A 19,703-nucleotide genomic window follows, 5' to 3' on the forward strand; every position below is an offset into this window, starting at 1 on the left:
CACCTGAGTGGAAACAGGCCAGAGATTCACAGGACATTGCAAAAGAACTGCAACTCCCAACTTCAGGTTTGAAGATGTTAGTGTAGCTTTTAGAGAGCACAGTTGAAGGAGAAATAAATACCTCTGACCAGTTTTAGTACCTGCTTCTCTCTCCTGTATTCAGAGTCTGTGTTGACCTGACCTGGAGGGATCTGGCTGCCACTTAAGGGAAGATAAAATATGGCCAGCTCAGTAATGGAAACCAGGAGCACAAACGCAGCTTGCTCCCTCAGCGGCAGGACAAGTACATCAAGCATTCTCTCTGCTTCCCCTGAGCTGGAGCCCAATTTATCTGCCAGCTCAGGACTTCGCCATCCTTACAGAACTGGAAAAGGAGAAAGAGGAAGAGGAAAAAAACAGGAAGAAGAGGGAAGTCAGGGCAAGGCATAAGAGCATTTCACTCCCCAGAGCTTGAGGACAAAGGATAGGCCCCAGGCAACTAGCAACTAGCACTTATTGAGCACTTTCTGCAGATGAGCACTTTCTAAGCACTATCTCACATCATCTTTAACACAACATAATAGAGAGAATACTATTATCCCTAGGTTACAGAAAAATAAACTCAAGCCCAGATTCAGTGCAACCAGAACCAGCCAAGAATCTCCTAGTGAGAAGAAGTCGCTTGCTAAATGCTAAATTTAAGTGGCAAGTAGGTGAACTGGGTCTTACCTCAGGTCTGCCTGAATCTTCAGGCTGTACTTTCCCACTGCACAACTCAGTCTGTCAACACCAAACATCTGCACTTGCTGGGGTGATGATCAGAAGTGGAGGCAAGGGCAAGCCATTATCCCTCATTAACTTGTTTTCACTCATTCTCTTAGCTCTCTTCTTTGTATTGATTTGGATTTTTGGCCTTTTTGAACAATGTGTTTATTTTCAAGGAGTTTTCCAGCTCAGCATCAAAATGACTTGTCAAGCTTCACTCCTGTGTCAGGTGCTTGACACACTATAGCAATAGCAGCCTTGCTCTTCCCTGGAAGGTCTTTGTGAGCTGCTGATGCTAACCTTTCTCGTCTGGATTTCTGACATGACTGTGACAGCTGTGTGCACCACTCTATTTCTCTTCTGTGTTTTACTTTCCACTCCACCAAACTAACTTTCATGAATCCATTTCTTGGTGTGCACAGTAAAGCTCTCCAAGGAAGGTCTGGTAGCACAGGCTGATCACTGTTATTTATTGTTTGTCTCCTCCATTCTGGATATGCTATGGGATACACCACCCTTGCTCAAATATTAATGCTGCATCCCCAGATATTGAAGTAGGCAGAGGACAACAAGCACGAAATGGTAACATAACTAGGGAAATAAATAAGCCACGGGATGGGACAACTGCAGACACAGAAGCCCAGACAACAGGCATCAACCATCCCATATGGAGGGGAATTGTCTTTTTGTTGTTACTGCGGTTAATTCAATCCTACCCTACTAGCTTCTAACCTTTGGGATCAAAGTGCTCCCTGACAGACAAGTCTTACATTTTCTCGAGCTAAGGAAGATAATTCCCTGTAAGGTCTGCAATGAGAAAATTTTGATGAAAGGCTATAGTATCAAAATCAAAAGGCATTTCATGCTTAACCACAGGGTGCCTTGTTAGTGGCATGGATCCTCCACCCCATAATACAATAAGAGCCACAGAGACATGAGTCTTTTTTGTTTTCCTCCACAACAGAATTATCTTCATTGACTTCTTTGCAGATTTATTAAAATAATTCATGTCCATTGTAAAAATTTCCAAGTTATGTACATTATATACACCCTCTTTACTCCAAAATAACTTCAATTACCACTAGGATAAATACCCTTAATGACATAATATAAACATTAGTGTGTTTTTTAACACAAAGTGATACATACCATACCTAATGTACCGACATCTACTTTCTTATGTTTGACTCTATATGAAGGTCATATCTCCATGCCAGCATACTGGTTTTTCACCTAAAGATAATAGAGTAAAGATATTTTAATTCCACGTTCCTCCCTCTAACCCCATCAAACACAAGTTTAAAAAATGAAAATGGGGGATGTCTGGGTGGCTCAGTGGTTTGAGCATCTGCCTTCGGCTCAGGGTGTGATCATCTCGGAGTCCTGGGATCCATCCCACATTGGGCTCCCCGCAGGGAGCCTGCTTCTCCCTCTGCCTGTGTGTCCCCTAAATAAATAAATAAAAATCAAAGAAGAAAGAAAAGAAAGAAAGAAAGAAAGAAAGAAAGAAAGAAAGAAAGAAAGAAGAAAAGAAAGAAAGAAAGAAAGAAAGAAAGAAAGAAAGAAAGAAAGAAAGAAGAAAGAAAAAGAAAAAAGAAAGAAAGAAAGAAAGAAAGAAAGAAAGAAAGAAAGATACCTACATTCCTATAGTAATGATGGAAGTAAATATACAAAATCCCAAACCACAGCCTATGAATCATAAACCACAAATTCTGCTGTGTGCTTTGAAACCTGGCCCAAAATGTGAAAAGTAACTGAGGGCTACATATAACTTCCATAGAAATTAAATTAGCCAGAATATAAAATTTCCTTGACATGCTAATGAGCCAGGCCTGAAAGGTCAATGTAAGAATTTCTTAATTCTAGAAACAATGAGATCTAGGGACATAGGCAGGCCAAAAGAGAAGTGGGGACTGTCCCTACATAACCCCATTCTTTTCTACAGCAGGAAAGCTAAGCAGGTAAAGGTACATGACATTTTATTTTTTTCACAAAGGTGCATGCCATTTTTATTGTTCACAATCCAGGCTTACAAAGTGGTTTGTGCCCACTTTGTGCATACTATCTTAGTGCACTTATAAATGGCACTTCCTTTCACTATAGAGTGAATGATAACTTGAATAAATAACAAATTCTACGGTCTCTCTACTGATTGCTAAGAGAGACCACTGGAAATGAGATTGGGCAAACAGAAAGGACAGTATTGCATCCTGGATTACAAACAGAGGATTTTTTAATTTTCAAGGGTTTTCTTGAGCCACAGAAATACTAAAAACACTGAAGCCCAATGAAGACATCATCACTGGACAAAGGAAAAAGAGGTGAAATGTGAATCAATGTGGTTGCAATTTACCCTCCTCATTCACCCTCACACATTCTTACTTATAAACAAATCCTTTGTTTTAGTTGAATTACTAAGCTATTCAATTACTTAGTTGAATTATTTAATGATTGATAATAATTGGAAAGGACCCAACATGGAACAAATGTATAAGTAATTGGCAGGGAAGGTGTAGAGAAGATGAAGGAAGTAGCACAAAAAAATACAGACTAAGACATATATATAAAGAGCAATTATCTCCTTGAAGAAGTTTCCAACAAAATGATATCTTTAATAAAAATAACTCAAAGGAGAAAGTTAAGATGCTTCAATTGTCTATAGCTGCATTGAAAAGTACCTGAGAATTTTAGTGGCTTAAAATTTATTTTCTCACAAATCTGCGATTTGGACAAGACTTGGGGAGGACTGCTCATCTATATCCTACATTAATGTTTAGCAGAGGTAGGTCAGCTAAGGCTGGGAAATCCACTGACAAAAGGAATCATTCAGATGATTGGCTGCTGGGTTCTGAGAAAGTGGAGAACTCAGCTGGGGTTATTGCCAGAGTTCCTTGGTTTTCTTCTACATGGTCTCTCCACCTGGCCACTTTGACCTTCCTCACAGCATGGTCACCTTAACATTGTTGTATTTCTTGTGTAATAGGTTACTTCCAATAGCACAGAAGTAGAAGCCACCCAGAACTGACACAGTATTGCTTCCAGCATATTTCACAGTTAAAGTGGGAGACAGAGCCAGCCCAAACTCATTGAGCAGGAATGACACTAGGGCATACATACTGGAAGGTGTGGCTCCTTAGAAGACACTAAAGTGAACCCCCTGACCCTTAATGATTCATCATATTCCCCTGAGTCCCCCTCAGCCCTAAGAATCACCATAGTCTCATCCATTGCAGCATCAGATTTAGACTTAAGGTATAGGACACTCTCATTCAAATCAGCTCCAGATTTGAAGGAGGCTCCTCAAGTGCAGCTCTTGATCTAAAGACATGTGAACTGAAGAGACAAATTTCTACACGCCCCCCCCCATATGTCCAATATATGATAGTGAAGAAGGATCAGAAGCAGTACAATAAACACACTAATTCAAAAAAGGGGACAATAAGAAACACCTAACAGTCTGTGGCAATACTGAAATCCAACTGGGCACAGATCACAACTTCCTCCATCAAGACACAGTTCTACCACAAAAAGTGATCCATGATTACAGCTGAGTAGATTTCTCAACCTGCTTTCTGCTTATCAGAAGTTAGGGCCCAAGAGTCCTCTTTACATTCTATTTCTATTACCTTTTAGTCTGATACAATCCCTATAAAAATGCAATAGAATTCCTAGTCACCAAATTATAATTCGCTCCATTAAATGAGAGAAACACCCACAAACTCTCTTTCTACTTTAGAACTATGAATCAGAGTACTCTCTAGATGAGAAGGTTTACAAGTTACTCTTAAAATTACCAAAAGTCTTTTTTTTTTTCCTAGATGAGGAAGGAACTATGAGGCACCACCTTTAGTCTTTCTAATGTCTTAACAAAGGCTCTTATAGGTTCTTGACCACAAAGCCACTTTTTGTAGGCAGTGTTGTATATTTTATAATTGCCATATGGCCATTTCATTTTTTATTTTGAGAAATTTTCTTAAGAATATGAGAATGAGAAATAGCTTTATTTTCTGATACAGCAAGTTCTGGGTTACAAATACTCCTAATTCTGTTTAAAAATGAAATAATTCCTTTTTTAGTTTCTCTCTCTAACTGTACTTTATCACATGTAGATAAGAGTCAGCACTCTCACTATTCTATCTGTAAATACTCTTAGCCAGATAAATAGGTTTATTAGGTATTTTCTATTTTTCTTTTTTAAAAATATTTTATTTATTTATTTATGAGAGACACAGACTGAGAGAGAGAGAGGCAGAGACACAGGCAGAGGGAGAAGCAGGCTCCATGCAGGGAGCCCGACATGGGACTTGATCCTGGGACTCCAGGATCACACTCTGGACCAAAGGCAGGCAACAAACTGCTGAGCCACCTAGGGATCCCCTATTTTCTATTTTTCAATTTATAAGCAATAGTCTGACCAATTGTCTTGCTAATGTATAATGTGGGCTCCCTTGTATGAAGTTTCCAATAGCAGTTTCCTTTCCTTCTTTCAAGCCTCCACTGACAGCCTCCCAAGTCCCTCTGGCTCCTTCCCACTACCTCGTTCCAAGAACAAGTCTTTCAAAAAAAGTTCTAAGAGGACAAGCTCCACTGGGCAAGAATCTTGAAATAAAGATGCAAGTCTGTCACAAAAGGACATACCATAATTCAGGAAAAAGTGATACAAAAGAAAATATAGCAAGAGATATTCTGATACATATTGTATACCTGGAACCAATACAAAACTGTTAACTATACCGGAATTAAAAAAAAATTTAAAGAGAGATATTCTGGTAAAACTATCAAACTTCAAAGATATACAAAATGAATTCTATGGAAATATAAGCCAAAAAGTTGTTCATGTAAAAAGGAGAAATATTAGACTTCAGATTTTTCCACAGTAGCATTAGATGATAAAAGGCAATAGGGTGATATATGAAAAGTTCTGAGGAAAGTTTATATCCATCCAGGTTTACTGCAAGTACAAGATTAACGACAGAAATTTATAAGCCTTGAGGACTCAGAGAACACAATCTATAGGTCTTTATTGTGGCGGGGGGAGGAGGGGAAGATCGAAGATATACCCAGCCAAATATATGATAACTTAAAATGAGGAACTCAAAAATAGATATGTTGTGGTAAAATACCAGTGAGAATTAAATCCAATTCAGCATAGAATTAAGGCATACCAACATCATGAACTGTGGCTACATAGCAGAAAGCAAATGTTATACATTTTTAAAATGTCAGACAGAGAAAGACAAATACATTTGATCTCACGTATATGTGGAATCTAAATTATATATATATATATATATATATATATATATATATATATATATCTCAAGCTCATAGATACAGAGGATAGATTGGTGGTTGCCAGAAGCAAAGGGTGGGGGTGGGGTGGGATAAATGAGCAAATTGGTTTGGGTTCTTTTTATACTTTAAATAAATTTAATTTTAAAATTGAAGTAATTATATTTATCATTTTGTTTAAAGTTAGAGAAATAAGGACCATATTTAACCTCCTATAAGAATCAGCTAGAAAACTGGACAATATATATGAAATAACTACTTTCAGACCTTGGAAAATAAACAACACAGATTAAGATCCCTGACAGAAGGAAAATAAATAAAGTGATCCCTACAATTGTTCTGGTTCTCTGCCTGAGGCAATTTTAAGATCAGGAGCAGGGAAGAGAAAACCAAATATAGCCTGGTGGTCCTGCTGAAATATACATCAGAGACCGAAGAGGATGAAATGGCTGGAAAATGTAAGCAGAGTTCCAAAAATGATGAAGCCACACAATGAAAGAGCACCAGAAAGCTGCATGGGGGTTACCTGGAGTCTCTGCTAAGTACAAAGTCGTCCATGAATAGTGTGAAACTCCAAAAGACAGGACAAATAATGACTCAGTTAAGAAGGCAGAACAATTGCCAAAGCTCACATATGATTAGGAGGTGTTCAGGTTTTGATGAACCTGTACAGTGTCCACAGTGATCACCTGCGATATTCACTGGATACCCTAGAGGGGTCATAATTTAGTAATAGAGCTTATCTATGCTTAAAGTTTACTATAAACTAATCCTCACATAGTCTAAAAAAAGGACTCAATAAGCTCAAGCTGATAGAAAAAATACACATCTTTCAATATAAAGTCCAAAACTCTTTAAAGGAAGACAATGAAATTTAAAGGAAGACACCCAACTGTGTGATATATGTAATGTACAGCATCCAACAAAAAATTACTAAACAGGATAATAATCAGGAGAATGTGATCTATAGTCAGGAGAAAACCCAGTCAATAAGAAACAAACATGGAAATGATAGATGATGGAATTCACAGAAAAGATGATGGAGATGATGGAATTCATAGGCAAGGATTAGTTAAAAGTTACAAGTTATTATAATAATGGATTTGTACTTCATAGAAAACATAATGAAGAGAAAAATCAGACATATTAAAAGAGAGTCAAATGGAACTTCTAGAGATAAAAATTACAATATCTAAAATAAAAAATTTTAGTACGTAGATCTAACAGATTTGACCATGTGAGCCTAGAATTTTATATCCAGTGATAAGATCCTTCAGAAGAGAAAGCAAAATAAAAACTTTTTCAGACAAACAAAATGTAAGAAAATTCATCACCAATAGAATTGCACTTCAGAAAAGGTTAAAAATTTCTTTAGGTCGAAGAAAAATAAATAATATAAAACACAGATCTGAAAAATAAAGAACATTAAAATGTGGGTAAATTTAAGAGTTTTCTCTTCAGTTTTAAATTTACTATATAGATATTGACTATTTAAAACAAACTAATAACATTTTTTGTGAAATTTAAATCATACAAATAAAATCTATGCAAAGAATAGCACAAAGGATGGGGATTATGGTTTTATATTATACATAAATATATATAGTTTTATTTGAAAATAAATTGTTATAGATTAAAAATTTATATTTTTAATGAAATATTAAGAAATCCTCATATTATATATAATAATTACATATATAATAATATGTCTCTGCCCAGGTTCCCAGTACAGAGCTCCTAAAACTCTTATAAATTCCTAAGTGATAAGAACACTTGGAATATCTCTTATTCTAACATTTGACCTTTGACCTATCCTTGACTCAGGGCTCCTAAAACCCTTGTCATTTTCTAAGTATAGGAGCATCTTTTGTTCTAATAAGGGAACTCTGGTTGGGCTCCTGGATTACTCCTGAACTGATCACCAGAAAGAATACACTATGATTAGAAGCATAAAATTTTCAGCCCCATCGCTCACCTTCCAGAGAAGGAAAGGGACTAATTATGAAGTTAATAATTGATTATGCCTACATGAGGAAACCTCCATTAAGTTCCAGTAGTATGGAGTCTGGAAAGCTTCCAGGTGGGTGCACCCATCACACAGGAAGGTAGCATACCCCAACTCCACAAGGACAGAAGTAACTGCTCAGGACTCTCCCAACTTTACCCTATGTATCTCTTCATTTGACTATTCATCAGTATTAATTATCACATTCTTTAATAAACTGGAAACATAAGTGTTTCCCTGAGTTTTGTAAGCCACTCTAGCAGATTAATCAAACCCAAGAAAGGTGTTTTTGGAACCTCTGATCTATAGTTGTTGGTCAGAAGCACAGGTGATGACCTGGGCTTGCAAGTGGCATCTGAAATGTTTGTTATGGGATGGGAAACAGTCTTGTAGGACTGGGATCTTAACCTGTGGCCAGGATTATTTTGATATCAAAACTAGATAGAGATATTACAAAAAGGGAAAGCAACACAGCAATATTCCTCATGGACCTAGACACAAAAATCCTTAAAGCAATATCAGCCATCAAATGCAACAGCATATAAAATAATAAGCCTCAAAATCAAGTAGAATATTCCAGGAATGAAAAGTTGGTTCAACATTGAAAATCAATTGATGTAATTCACAATATCCACAGACTAAAAAATTAAAACCATATGATGATGCTAATATATGCATTAAGACATTTGACAAATTCAATATCCACTTATGATAAACACTCTGGGCACATTAGGAACAGAAGGAAGCATTCTCAACCTGATAAAGGGCATTCAAAAAAAACAAGAAAAAAAGAGCCCGCAGTTAACATCATACTTAATAGTGAAAATTTGAATGCCTTACCCCTAAGAAAGGCATGTTTGCTCTCACCACTTCTATTTAAAAGTTAGAAAAAGAAATCAAATATACCCATATTGAAACAAAAACAGTAAAACTGTTTTGTTAAGAGATGACCTGAAAAAACATAAAATATTAAGAAATACTAAGAAAATTATGAATAAAAACAGTGAGCTACTAAAACTAATAAGTGAATTTAGCAAGTGTGCCAGTCATCAATCTATTGCCTCTCAGCTCCAAATCTGCCCACCTTGTCATGCTTGGTGATAATGGAGCTGGACCTGTAAACATTTGCTGTCAGCTGGTGCAGTGTAGTTTTTTGTCAAAAAAGAAAAAGCTGGAGAAGCACTGTAAGGCATACAGAAGCTTCTCCTCCTAATTCTATATCTTCCTCCTAACCCATGAAGTATGGCTACCAGCAGGACTGAATGCAGAAGATTCAGGGGCAGTTACTCTCCAGGAAATTTCTCTGATACTCCAGCAAGTATTGACCTATTTACCCTCTCTATACCACTAGCACCTTAGCATATATCTGCATCACCTAATGCACTACAGCCATAAGCCCTCCTTGGGACATGGTCTTCCTCTGGATTCTTAGTTCTACTTTTGGATAGTTTACCTCAGTCTTAAGTGGTAGGTGCTATATTTACTATTCCTGAATTGCTTAAAGTTCTTCTTCACTTCTTATATTAGTTAATTCCCTGTTACTATTTAATAATATTATATAAAATAAATAAAAACTTTATTAATATTCCTTGTTTAAATTATTCATGTGGTTTCCATTTTCTGACTGGATCCTAACTGACAGTAGGGTTGCTGTATACAAAATCAACACACAAAAATCAATTATAATTCTAAATGCTAGCAGTGAACAATTGGAATTTTAAAAATAATATAACTTACAATAAAAAATTTTAAATCATAAAGTGCTTAAGGATAAATAAAATATGTGTAAGGCACATAAACTGAAAACTATAAAACATTACTTAGAAAAATTAAGGAAGAATTGGGGCACCTATGTGGCTCAGTCAGTTAAGCATCTGGCTTTGGTTCAGGTCATGATCTCAGGGTCCTGGGATTGAGCCCTATGTTGGGCTCCCTGCTCAGCAGAGAGTCTTCTTCTCACTTCTCTTTCTGTCACTCCCCCACCCAGCCCATACTCTCTCTTTCTCAAATAAATAAAATAAAATCTTTTTTAAAAAAAGAAAAATTAAAGAAAACTTAATTAAATGGAGATATATACCATGTTCATAGATTAGAAACTTGATAGTGTTAAGATGTCAGTTGTCACCCAAATTGAGCTATAGATTAACATAATCAAAATCAAAATCTCAGCATATTTTTTAATAAAAACTACCAATCCAATTCTAAAATGCATTTTACAATGCAAAATTACCTAGAATAGTCAAAATAATTTTAGAAAAAAAGAAACAAAGTTGGAGGATTTATATTATTTGATTTCAAGTTATAAGGCTAGTAACTAAGAGAGGTTAGTATTGGCATAAAGATAGACATATAAATAAATGGAATAGAATAGAGAAACCAGAAATACATTTACATATATGGTCAATTTGTTTTCAACAAAAATGCAAAGATAATTTAATGTTAAGTGATAGACTTTTCAACAAACAGTGCTGGAACAACTGGATACTAATATAAGAAAAATTAAACTTTGTTATTAATACACACACACATAAATTACTCAAATTGGATCATGGATCTAAATATAAAAACATAAAAACACTGGTAATACTTCCAGAAGAAAACAGAAGGAAATCTTCACAGACATGAAGTATGCAAGGACTTTCTTTTAAAGGACACAAGACAATGAAACAGACAAACAAAAAACTGGTAAACTGCATTTCATCGAAACTTCTGTTCTTCTAAAGTCAATATTTAAAAAATGAGAAGGTAAGCCATGAACTGGGAGAATATATTTGTAGCACACATACCTATGCATATACATTTAACAAGAGACTAGTATCCTTAATAGATAAAATACTTTTCTTTACCACTCAACAGTAAGAAGGTAAAAAACCCAATTTTAAAAGTGAATGGGAGGCACCTAAGTGGCTCAGTCGGTTAAGCATCTGACTCTTAATCTTAGCTCAGTTCTTGATCTCAGAGTTGTGAGTTCAAGCCCCACATTGGGCTTCACACTGGGTGTGGTGCCTATTTAAAAATAAATAAATAAATAAATAAATAAATAAATAAATAAATAAATAAATAAATAAAAATAAAATGTTTGAACAGACAGTTCAAGGAAGAAGATATATGGATGACCAATAAGCATATAAAAAGAAACTCAGTATCTGCACACACATACAAAGACAGAAGGAAATAAACAACACACACAAACACACAAAAACAACAACAAAAAAAAAGTAGAAGAAAATTCATGTAGAACTACTAGGACAAAATAGGTTCATATTCTACATGTCAATTTTAACTGTTTTTATTGAAAAATTAGAAAAGCACAGAGAAGTGCATTATAGATATGTTATATAACACATATTTTTAGCAATAAAATGAACCCATGTGTAACCACTGCCCAGGTAAAGACACAGCATATGGTCAGCATCCAGGGCTCAGGGACCCATGTGTATCTGTAGCAATCACAATCTTCTCACTCCCCATCAAGTTAACTACAGTGCTTATTTTCAAGTTAATTATTTCTTTGATTTGGTTTATAATTTAATCTTCTATGCAAACAAACCTAAGTATCATCCATTTTGCCTGTTTTCTGGACCTTACGTAAATGGAGTCATATTGTATATATTCTTATTTTTCTTGCTTTTTTTGTTTAACCTTATGTTCATTGAGATTAATCCAAACTCTGTCTCATAACTATAATTTGTTCATTTCCTTTCAGTTTAAAATTTTTTGTATATACATCACAAATTGTTTATTGATCCTAATGTTGATGGGTATTTGAGTTATTGCCAGTTCCTGTGTCTTTCATATATGTAATATGCAAGAATTTCTTTATGAATATTTATAGGAATGTAATTGCTGAATCGTAGAGTATGTCTTTATTACACAATGTCAAACTATTTTTCTGAAGTCATTGTACTAATTTACAATCCCAGCATCAGTGTATAAGCATTCCGTTGCTCCACATCCTCTCTAACACTTTTTATTATCAAGCTCTTTATTTTAGTCTGATTGGTGGAAAGGGGGACATCTTTGTGGCTTCAATTTTCATCTTCCTGATTGGTAATCAGGTCAAACACTTCTTTATATGTTTAGCAGCTATGTAGATATTGGCTTTTGATAAGTCTGTTTAAAGCGCCTATATTTGTATTAGGATATCTCTTTTTCTTGTTGGTTATTTACTAGTGTTGGAAAATTGATGTTTTTCTTTTCTTTCTTTCTTTGCTATTCCCTGAACTACTTAAATAGTAAAATAATAAAATATTTTAAAATAATAAAAATATATATAAACTTGCTTTGGTCTCCATGTTCTTTCATTATACAGATGTACCTTAAACTATTTCTCCACTGTTCTAATAATGGAAATGAAGCCCATTTCCAATTTAAAGGTATTATATACAACAGTGCAATAAAGAGTCTTCCACAAACACACAGGTCTTATAAGAGAAGGGAAGAGTGGCATTAAGGAGCATTCAGAACAAATTTGTTCCTTTTCTTCACTGTGAATATATTTCCCTGAGAATCATGTCTGATGCTGTTTTTGTTCCCAAATATTTATCAAAATTCTCAAATAGAAATATTGAAAGAAGAGTGCAATGAATATACATATAGCAATCACTGAGCTCAACAATTGTTAACTTTTTACAATACTTGCTTCAGATTTGCCTTTTACAGATTTGCCTTTACAGATTTGAAGCAAAACTTGCTTCAGATTTGCCTAACTTCTTCAAATTAGGAAGCAGCCATCTTGACACTTCACCCTTTAATATTTCTACCTATTTATCCTACAAACAAAGGCTTTCTCCTATATCTGTTCATATGGTACAATACACCAACACCTCCAAGAAAATTAAACAATAATTTTCTTAAGGGTATTCATTACCCAGACTAGTTTTTGAAACAGAGTAGTGTGTATACTTCCCATGAAATCAGTGGGGGACGGGCAGGCAGCAATGAAGCCTTAAAAGAAGACCCAGATCTTTGTTCTCTCACCTCCCTCCCCCTCATCACAATCTGAGGGCACAGGATGTCAGCAGCTGTTAAGATCCAAGTTTTTATTCCTATATTTTAAAGATTTTTTCCTGAGAAGAAAAGAAATAAATATACTCATTACAGAAAATCTAGGTAGTACAGTGAAACCAGAGAAAACAGATGGAAAAGCTATCCACAAGCCCATCCCTTTTCTTTTTAAGAATCTCAGGGAGGCCGATGCAAAAAAGCAAGCGTTCAGGAAACAAATGCTATCTTTGAACTAAATCCTCCTCAGCTCTGGTTCTTCCCCTTGCCTACTCTGGCAGGTGGACACAATGGGCACATTTAGACCACATTTCGGCACTATAGTTTGTAACTTGGAAATCTGCCCACCTGCTAGAAGAGATTTGGGATGAAGTCTCTGTGTTCAGGTGCCCAAGCCAGGCCTTATTATATACACTTCACAACTGTGCCTATTTTGTAAAAAATTATTTTTCCTACTCCAAATGGAAGCTCCAAATGAGCTGGCTTGAAGCTTCTCCTCCCCAGAATATCAGAGGCTTCTCAGACCTCTTCAGGAGGGACGAAAACAGTTTCCTAGTAGGAAGACAGTGCTGGAGATTGTGCTTAGAGCCTGAAACACAAATAACTTCCAAATCACTCAGTCAGGCAGCTGGCATGTGCCAGGACATGCTCAGCAGATGGTGTCTAAGGGCTCAGCATCCCTTCTCTTTCTGGCACATGGGAGTATTTGCCAGCTAGTCAGACCACAGCCAAAGTTTCAAAGGGTAACTCTAGATTTTCATAGGGAGGAAAAACACCACTCCTCTTCACCACCTCTCCATCACCAGGGGTCAGAGATCTCACCTCTCTAACTCCTACCCTTCCCCCTCCCCACCCTGCTAGTTAACTGCCACCTGCTCTTCCCTCCATACAAATTCTGGGAAACTGGTCTTAGAATGCAGAGCAAGAAGGGAAATCACTTCTTTGCAAATTCTCCTCCAGGCCTAAGGGCCCTTCCAGTCCCAAGACTGCTTTCAACCTTTTCCTTAAAATGAAACTCAGAACACAGAGGGGTAAAAATGCATGCCTCTGAAGAACAGTCCCCTGCCTTGCCCTGGGATTCACAGGGCGGGCTATAGTCCAATCTTCTACAAGTTGCTGCTTTCATTCATTCGTTTCCAGGACAGTCAATGTCTTCTGGGAGACCGGTTCTAGCCTCAATTGTGACATCTACAGTTTGGATTTTAGCATAGTGACCTAAATCCTAACAATGACAACCACAATCACAATGATGAGAGCAGCTCTAAGTTTTTCTAAATCTTTAAAGTTTTCATTGGTGCTCTGGTTCTAGAGCCAGACAGATGAGAGCCACTGGGGATGATGATAGTGTAAAGGGATTGTTGCTTTTAACTGACAATACAGTTTGTCTGTTCAGAAAAATATATATAATTGTAAACAATTTGGGGGCACCTGGGTGGTTCAGTCAGTTAAGCATCTGCCTTCAGCTCAGGTAATGATCCTAGAGTCCTGGGATAGAGCCCTGCATCGGGCTTTCTGCTCAGTGGGGAGCCTGCTTCTCCCTCTCCCTCTTCCTGCTGCTCTACCTATTTGTGTTCTCTCTTCTCTCTCTCTCTCTCTCTCTCTCTCTCTCTCTCTCTCTCTCTCTCTCTCCCTCTGTCAAATAATAAGCAAATAAAAACTTAAAAAAATAATTGTAAACAATTTGGACCAAAATTAATCTGACTTTCTCACCACCCCCTACCTCCCACCCTCACCACTAGGTAGGAATAGTGGCAGGGCAGTGGGGAGTAAAGAGGGGAAACTAAACATATAATCTTGCTCAAAACTAAATCTAATCTGAAAAGTATACAATCTCTTTAGTTCAATCTTTCTTTATAAAAATGCTCTAACTAGGGATGCCTGGGTGGCTCCATGGTTGGGTGTCTGCCTTTGGCTCAGGGCATGATCCTGGAGTCCCAGGATCGGGTCTCGCATTGGGCTCCCTGCATGGAGCCTGCTTCTCCCTCTGCCTGTGTCTCTGCCTCTCTCTCTCTGTCTCTCTCTCTCTCTCTCTCTCTCTGTCTCTCATGAAAAATAAATAAAATCTTTTAAAAAATGCCCAAACTCTCAGAGACTCCTCTCCCATCTCTTCCCTGAGTGGAGTCTTACTGAGGTATGCAAGTCTTAGATGATATCAGACAGTGCGGGAAGCTCAGGGTTTAAGGCTCTGGCATCCTCAGTCTCCAGGAACAAGCGCCTGTCCCTGGTCATTCTGCCATGCTGGCCCTCAGCTAGGCTTGGACTGATCCCACTGCTGCTCCCCAGCTGTCCCAGCCTCTCTTCACTCCTGCTGCCGACAGACCCAGATCTCTGCGGTATCTTCCTTGCACAGCCATGTGACAGAAAGCCTCACAGCGGGTCCATGGCTCACACCAAGGGTCCACACTGCAGGGTTGAGCACAGCGAGGAAAGCCAAAGCCCTGAGGCTCCTTCTAACCACCTGTACAACTTCCCAGCGTGAATCCTGGGGTTCTCCAAGATGAAGTCCTTGTCCAAATATCTCAATGGCATGGCCAATAACTCCTTCCCTCAATGAAATCCTCACTTATGTGACATACCTTCCCTTTCCAAAGTCAAAGGTGAGGAAATACACCCAAATTCCTCTCCTCTTGTTCTTTCTCTCATTTCTTTTCTTACCACTTGCCAGACCAGAAGAGGATCGGGCTGTTTATCTTTCACTTCTTCTACATCCTGATACCTTAGAGCCAGCCTACCTGCCTGAGCAGAAAAAATAACTGCTCCACAGCATGCAGACAATGTTATAAACTAGATCCTCCATACTTGGCCTCACCCCAAAATTCCAACAGAGGCAATCAAAAATGTAAATATTATTGCAGGGAAAACTATCCAACTTGCAAGTTTTCTTTGGATCTCAGAAGCTAAGGATTACCTCCTTCTTTGTCTCTGGTTTCCTTCCTTAACAAATCCTAATCTTTCTCCTCACTCCCACATGCAACTTCCTTGGATTAACTAGGGCAAAGATCAAATTCTCAGAAAGACGAAATTTAAAAAGCACATTACTAGTTTCTAGTCAGGAACTCCTTTGCCCCAAGCAACCCTTTCACTGGGTCACACTGAGATTGGGTATAAGATACTGTAAGATACTGCATGTAAATTGCTTAGAAAAAAAAAAAAGTCTGTTTAATTAGTATGCTATAAAATGTAGCTATTAATTATTATTTATTACCTACTGTGTCATCCAACCCACTGAAACTTATGAGGCAGTCTGAGCAGGTGGTTCTATCTCCATTTTACAAATTACAATAATGAAGCTCAAACTGCTACTTTCTCTAGGTCTCTCTCTCTCTCTACTTTTTCTATGTAGTCAGACCAAATTAGGATTCAAGAGTCTGCGATCCCTTCTCCTGTACTCAAAATTGTAACCTTCCTTTCGTCATCAAGTTCTACCTCTCATACGAAGTCTTCTGGGACTTTTAGATAAATGGTCAGCAAACTTTTTCTGTTAAAGGCCAGATAACAAATATTTTAGGTGTTGCAAGCCCAAAGGTCTCTGTCACAACTATTCAACTCTGCTGTAGTAGCACAAAAGCAACCACAGAACATGAATAAATGGCTATTGCTGTGTTCCAATAAAACTTTATTTACAAAAAAAACAGGTAGTGGGCTATAGTATGCTGACCTCTATTTCAAATCAATCCCAAGTGCCTAGCAGGGAGTGAGGAATCCAAATTCAATTTAGATAAATAAATGAATAAAACAATGATTTGTTCTACTGTGAATTCTTTTAGTCCTAAAAGTCACTACTGTCTAATCCAGCATTGAATTACATGTGTCCTTACATTATTCAGTATCATTTCATATGTCTCTTCTCTTTCCCTTTATGGAATAATATCGAATATGAGTCTTGGGACTTTGTAGTCTGATTAGGCCTGGAATTGAGAAACTTTCCCATTTGGGCAAACTAACCTTGAATTTCTGTTACCTCATTTGCAAAATGGGAATAGGAATGCTAACTCGTAGTGGTATGAGGTTCAGAAATTATGTAGGCATGGGGATAAATGAACGGTAGTCATTACTATAAATGAGCTGATAGGGGAAAGACTCTAGTCTCTGTATACAGGGATTTCTTTTTTACAGTCTCTTAGCAAAGTCTTCTTATGTTAAATCTTCTTGCTTTCTAAGTGGATGGGAATTGGGAATGGTGGTGATTTGGGTCTGGCATGTGGGAGAAGAAGGCTGCAGACTGGGAGGCATGCCACATGCTGAATTGGCTTGGCTTGGCTAATGCTCCCTCTCTAGCTGTGTGCAAATTCTGAGGCTTTGCAAAGGGCCAGGGAAAGGTCCCAGTTTTTGGCCTGAGCTCATTGCTCACAGCAGCTGTTCTATAAGCTATCGATAGTAACATGTTCAAGACCCATGTTTCAAATGCACTGTTGAAGCTTTTAACACTTTACTGTCTAAATTAAACTCTTCAACTGATATCCATAGAGAGGAAAGTTCTATGCCTTCTTCGTGGTGGACTCACACCTCAAATGGAGGCATGGCCAGCTAAGGAAGAAAGAAGTCTTGCTATACTCAAAGGACCTGGAAGATCCTGGGGGTTAGAAGACATAAACAATAACTCCAACACTGCCTTTCACTTGCTATCTGACCTTGGGCAAGACAGTTCCATCTCCTTCTCTAGACCTGAAAAGTGAGTCATTGTTATTTTTAAAACTCAGTCATTTATTTCCCATCTTCATAGTTTTTATCAAGTCTGTGTATCCTCATACTTTTTTTCTCTATTTGAACTAAATCAATGAATTTATTTTCCTTAGACTTGTCCTGTACAATAATACCTATTATATAATGATACACTAATTTTATTTTTCCTATTATCTATCTGATAAATGCACGCATACTTATTGAAATATAAATTATAACTATTATAGCAAAAATGCTCTTCCACCTGTCAGCTAAAATCATCCCAGACACCACCAGTGGTAGGTGTTCCCACTTTTGGACACCCTGGATTTGATGATGGGTATCTATGTGCCTCCCACAGTGTGTGATTCCCTCGGATGCTCTGCAGCTCCTGGCACCATGTCAAACATATGGATAGTATGTAAAGCTCTTATGTTTTTATCATGCTTTATAGTTTCCAGTGTGATTCAGCACATTTAAGAGGAGAAAGACACAGAGGAAAGAACTTCCTTAAAGGTTTGTATAAACTTGGCAATGGAGAGGAATAACTGGAAGATTGCCCCCACCTCAAAAAAGAAACCAAATCGCCCACTGGGAAGCCTCACTTTGACCATCCAGCCCTGTTTTCTCAATGTGAGAAAGGCAACAGGTCCTGGGTGAGGGCAGCAGCCTTCCTCCAAAGAAGCCAACTCATTTAGAGGGTGTCGATTCTGGTCCTCTCTCCTTAACCTTGAGATTTTTGTTGTGCCTTAAACTGGGCCTTGCTCTTTGGCACTCACACACATTCACTGATAAGTTGTCTGGCTGAATTACTAGCAGAAGGAAAGTCATGGGATTCTAGGCAACTTCACAGCATTATTAAAGCAATATTTTTTGATATTATTACCAAGCCTAATGCTATGTTGAATCTGCAGTTATGGAGTTCATTCTAAAGCACTTGATTGTGCCCAGAAGAGAAATAGTCTCACAAGTAATTTTCTCAAGCACGCTTGAAAGAAGGGTAGTGCATGGCTCAGTAAATACAACAGCCTGGACAGTTATGAGCTATCAAACTAAGTTGAATTGACTTACTGATATAACCTGCTATGAATGAGTTTTATCTATGAGAAGGTCTCTGGAAGTTTTTGGAGCCTATGATTTTATGGATGTCTTGTGCTTATCAATAGATAGGAAGACTGATGAGGGCTGATATTTGTAGGGAAACTATGTGAACCACATGACTTTCAATTTAATTTGTTCATGAATAACTATTTAGTACCATCAAAAGAACTTAAATTTTAATATCACCATTTGTTTACAAAGTGGTTAGCCGTTCTCTTATTTAGGGTATAATTGATAGCAGATTAGTATGAGAAGAGGGCGTGTTTTGTAGATATCCCTTCATGTTAGTTTACTAGTTTTATGGTCAGGTGTCTTCCATGAGGTAACTGAAAAGTCTTGAACTATTCTACATTTCAAATTGTGTTTTAAACTCCAAAGATGACTGAGCTGGATCCCTGAGTGTCTTCCTAAGGATGTTACTTTCCTACAACCACATACCTTATGAAGGATTCTAAATTTTTTAGTAAAAGATTTTGTAGTCATGTGAATTTGATTATTTTGATACTCTTATCTGAGTTGAGTTATGCATTATCTATGTCAATGCATATATCATCAAACAGACTGCTAGAATTTGAATGTGAAAATAGGGAGCCCTGGGTGGCTTACCAGTTGAGTGTCTGCCTTTGGCCCAGAGTGGGATCCTGGAGTCCCAGGATCGAGTTCCACATTGGGCTCCCTGCATGGAGCCTGCTTCTCCCTCTGCCTGTGTCTCTGCCTCTTTCTCTCTCTCTGTCTCCCATGAATAAATAAAAATAAAAATAAATGTGAAAATATATGCATGTAATCCCATTTTATCCTCACAATAGCACTTTGAGGAAGTGCTTGATACCATCCTCTTTTAACCAATGAGGGGACTGAGGTTCAGAAAGGTTGAATAATTTTTCCTGCAGGCTCA

The 19,703-nt window shown here is 37.4% G+C and overlaps 1 long non-coding RNA gene across 1 annotated transcript in view; it reads right to left on the bottom strand.

The window, feature by feature from the left end:
* The window catches only part of LOC144291241 (uncharacterized), a 55,643-nt gene that overhangs the window by 4,247 nt on the left and 31,693 nt on the right, over positions 1-19,703 (bottom strand). Inside the window, exon 2 of the long non-coding RNA XR_013358561.1 lies at positions 1,894-1,977. This is a non-coding gene — a long non-coding RNA (uncharacterized LOC144291241). The remainder of the gene's footprint in view (positions 1-1,893; positions 1,978-19,703) is intronic.

The sequence above is a fragment of the Canis aureus genome, chromosome 19 (genome assembly GCF_053574225.1).
Source record: "Canis aureus isolate CA01 chromosome 19, VMU_Caureus_v.1.0, whole genome shotgun sequence".
NCBI classification, from domain to species: Eukaryota; Metazoa; Chordata; class Mammalia; order Carnivora; family Canidae; genus Canis; species Canis aureus.